Here is a 4793-nt window from a genome sequence, read left to right as displayed (position 1 = left end):
CTTGGGCCGGGGGCGGGCGTGGCGCCGGGAGGCAGGGGGCGGGGAGGGGAGGGAGTGCGCCGGGCGAGGCGGAGCCGCCGCTCGCAGGGCTCCCCCTGTCGGTCAGAGGCCGGCTCGCAGGCCAGCGCCCCTCCGCCCCGGGCCGCCGAGGGCTCGGGCGGTCTCGCCTGCAGCCAATGGGCGGCCACGCTGGCGATGTCCTCACGCGCCTCTGAAAACACAGCGGCGGGGTCTACCGAGGCTGAGCAGCTGGCAGCCTCTAGCGCTCAGGAACAGGTGTTCATGCACGGGCGCCCCTTCTCCTTCGCTGTGCTCCTCTCTTGGTTCATCTTCTTCCTCAAGGGCTTTCCTCCAAACGGCTCCTTTTTCATGTCAGTAATTCAAGGTCTGTTGGCGTAAAGCCATTGGCCGGGCAGTGTGTGAAGTCAAAGAGTAAGAATCTTTGCCGATGAGAAGCTTAAATTAGTTCCGGAGACAAGGCCTCTAGCATATCCTATGGAACAGTAAGTAATGACATAAGGCAGTTTCCAGATGAGCTCAGGTGAAAGAGAACACTTAAACCGGCGAGACCAGGGGAGATTTTATCACCCATTTCCTTAGATTATTTATTCCTATCAAATTTCATTTATGGTGGACTTAGTATGCACCTCAAATTGAACATTTATTGAGCTTTCTTCAAGAAACTTTTACTTTTGTTGAGAGTAATCAGATATATTAAAAGGCAAACTGCTGTTAAAAAGAAAGATGAGCCCAGCCCGCGTGGCTCAGTGGCTGAGCGTCTACGGATGAACCAGGAGGTCAGGGTTCGATTCTGGTCAGGGCACATGCCTGGGTTGTGGGCTCCACCCCCCAGTAGGGAGCGTGCAGGAGGCAGGCGATCAATGATTCTCTCTCATCATTGATGTTTCTCTCTCTTTCTCCCTCCTCCCTCTCTGAAATCAATAAAAAAAAATTCTTAAAATAAAGTTGAATTCCAGTTGGTAAGAATGGGGGGAGGTGAGGGAAAAAGCTCCTCCGTCTAGGTGGACATTTGAAATTGAGTCAGACCTTGAATAAATATTTATCGTCTGAAGTTGAATAAGAATTCATTGAGGAGAAGGGTAACCCCAGAAGCAGAAATAAACATGAGGTATTTTAATTAATGTAAGCATTTAATTCTTTTGCTGAATTTGCTTTGGCATCATTTCTTGACTTTGTATATTCCCTAATACCATGCAAATCATTCTTGATTAAAGCTTAGAGGTTACCCCTCCTAAACTCTTAGACCAGCCATCTTGCTGGGAATTTATAGCATATTAGTTACTGACATAAACCTATATGGCTTGTAAACCTGACTTTACTAGGCTATTTTAACTTAGGTCACTTAGTCTCTCTGTGTTTTATACTCTCCAACCTGGGCAGATGATAGTTTAAACCATATGAAATTGGTAATAAGGGATCATTTTTTGATGTACAGAAATGGCTAATTCCCATGGTTTTATCTAATATAGCTTTGACCACATTGGGTAGGTATGAGGAATTAATGAGAGAATTTATGAAAAGCCCTTAGTACAGTGCTTGGCTGATTGTAAATGCTCAGTAACTAGAACTCCTATTATTATTATTTTTAAAAAGTATTTTTCTTGATTTCAGAGAGGAAAGGAGAGGGAGAGAGAGATAGAAACATCAATGATGATAGAGAATCTTTGATCAGCCTCCTCCTGCATGCCTCACACTAGGGATTGAGCCTGCAACCCAGGCATGTACCCTGACCAGGAATTGAACTGTGACCTCCTGGTTTATAGGTTCATAGGTCGACACTCAACCAGCGAGCCACCTCAGCTGGGCGAGAACTCCTATTATTAATGCCCCTGCTCTTTCCCCCTTACAGTCCAGTTTTCATAACATTGATAAATTTATGACATGAATTTACAGCAGCACTGTGTTATCTTTTTTTAATATTACTTATGTAATATCATTTACTTTTCACAGCAATTCAGATTTTGTTAAAAATCTCACTATTAAGTGTTGGGACCCCAATCAAAACCTAGATTATTCATCTTCAAACTCCTTACTCTTCCCTATTGCAATTTACTCTTTGACACAAAAGTGTGTTTGTTGTGGTGATTTTAATTCTTGAATGTTTGTGTGCATGATTTGTATGCTTTTTATGTCTGTATAGCTTTTTTCCCCCTCTATATTTTATTTAGTTATACCCCTGTCATGGCACCATAGTTTTGGGAGAGGGAAACTTAATTTTCTATTTTCCATGCTCCCGTTTAAAACCACTCTCCTCACTTGGCTTGTAAGACACTACACTAATTTTCTCAAAGTAGCTGTTCACAGAACATTAAAAAAATTATAATGTACTCTTGGAAGCCCAACAGGGGCTAGTGAGCTGTAAGTGTTTCTATTAAAGCAGACAGTGAAAGGGTCTTAGATGGGCTAATTGTCATCGGAAGGTCTAATTGTTTCAGGAAGGGATCACATTTTCATTCATTGTTTCACTTTATACCAGAACAAACAACATGTGAGAATAAATAGTCATTTTACCTTATTAAGGGACCACCTGGTATATTTTATTCTTAAGGTAAAATGGATTCAAATTCTTAAATTTTCCTGAAATTAGTGTAATTGCTATGTTTGTGTTAGACCATATTCAGGAACCACTAATTGGGTCATGGCCACTCTAGAAATGAGGGTTTTTAAAAGAACTTCTTTAGGATTTTTCTAAAAACTCAAGTTCTTTGGAACTAGTGCAATTGCCACTGTATTTGTCATAAGATTTGGAGAAACAGAACTTGGTTTGGAATATATCATGAACAAGTGCCAAGGAGTGGAAATAACCACAGTGTTTTCTGAAGACAAGAAAGGGAGTTGCCTACCTTGAGCAGGGATACCCCCTGAAGGTGAAGGGAATGAGGGTGTGATTATTGGAGGACCATTATCATCTAGCTGAGGCTTTTGGGCTTGATTTAAGAAACCTCTTGACCTTGACTAGAGCAAAGTGACCCCAAGGAAAACACAAGAAAAAATATATATACTTAAAAATAATATTTTTTTATTCAATAGAAATTTCTCTAGTGTCCAATACTTGTCAGGTGCTGGATGAGGCACCACAAATTCTCAGTGAGCAAAGTGAGACTTTATCCCTGTTTTCATGTAATTTATAGTTGAGTGGAGGCAGCTGATTTTGATAATAAATTACAAGTAAATGTAAAATTATATTGTGGTTGAAAAAAGGGTACAAACGTAATATGTTTGCAAGTGGTGTGTAAAACTGTAGTGGGGAATGACTTAATACTGAGACCAGCGTGAAGACTCTGATAGCCCTACACGTAGATGAGTGAGAACCTGGCCCATGGGGAATGAAGGCTCTGAAGATGCATCAGAACAGGATGCATGTGCTTTATTTTGCCCTTGTTAGTAGAAAGGAGAGAAATCAGGTTTCTGGTTGGAGCATTGTCCCATGCACCAGAAGGTCTCAGGTTCTATCCCTGGTCAGGGCTAGTGTGGAAGGCAACTGGTCGATGTACCTTTCTCACATCATTGTTTCTCTCTCTCTCCCTTCCTCCCTCTCTATAAATTAATTTTAAAATGTTTTTTAAAAATTATTTCAATTATTATTTAAGGCTATGAAGGAAAGACAAGAATATTGTGCTGACATGTATGGGAGAGTGGCAACCTTGATAATACCTATAATCTGTTCATTGCTATGCCTAGGCATTGTGCACTTGAGTTGCACTGTTAATAGCCTCAACTGTTAAGATTTTCTCTTACTGGGAAGAGAAGAGGTAGGGTTGAGTTGCTTCTACCAAGGAAAGTGAGCATATTTCTACCGAGACTGTGTGGAGTTCTTTTTCAGAAGGCAGCACTTCTCTGAGAGTCCCTCTGGTTCTCAGACAGGCCTGGCTCACCTTCTCAAAGCAGATCGGACCCATTCTTATAACACCAGACGACTTGACAAACATTCTGGGCATCAGGCTCCTGAAATTCCAATATTGCACCCTGAGTAGGACATGGTACCCACAGACCACCCAGGTAAAATGACCATCTGCTAGACACTCCAACCATGATGCTATGTGAAAATGAGAATTAAATGAAATTCTGGGCTTTGGAGTTATTCAGAACTTGGTTTGATTTCCAGCTCTATCTCTTCCCTGGGAGCCAGACTGCTGAGAATTAAATGAGTTAAAAATCATAAATCTCTTAGAACAGTGGTCGGCAAACTGCGGCTTGCGAGCCACATGCGGCTCTCGAGTCACGGTTTGCCGCTCTGTTGACTAATGAGTTTGCCGACCACTGTCATATACTACCTTTTACCTCTTTGCACACAATATGCCACAATTGCCTAATCCTCACAGCTTCCAACTACATGGTAACATTTAGTCTAGCAGTGGTCGGCAAACTCATTAGTCAACAGAGCGGCAAACTGCGGCTCGGCTCCACTGTCTTAGAACAATGCCTGGGACATAGCAAATGTCCCACAAGTGTTATGTATGCATTTGTGTGTGTATGTTTGACATAAATGTGAATATGCTGTTATTCCATGCAATTTATTTTAAAATTTAATAATGTGATTATTTTCCCATAACCATATATAGTACATAGATGTCTATATCATCCATATTTCAAAAAACCTAGTATTTTATTATATGAATATACTTTATTTATTCTCTGTATTGATGGCCAGGTAGGTTTTTTTCAGGTTTTTGCTAGAATAAACAATTGGCCATAAATATTCTTAGTACTTACCTCTTTGTACATGGGGGAACATATTTTTCGAATAGATAACTAAAGATATCTGTCTTGGT

Source organism: Cnephaeus nilssonii (assembly GCF_951640355.1).
Source record: "Cnephaeus nilssonii genome assembly, chromosome: 7".
In the NCBI taxonomy this organism is placed as follows: Eukaryota; Metazoa; Chordata; class Mammalia; order Chiroptera; family Vespertilionidae; genus Cnephaeus; species Cnephaeus nilssonii.
The sequence above is the reverse complement of the archived record's forward strand: the minus strand, read 5'-3'. Positions refer to the sequence as shown.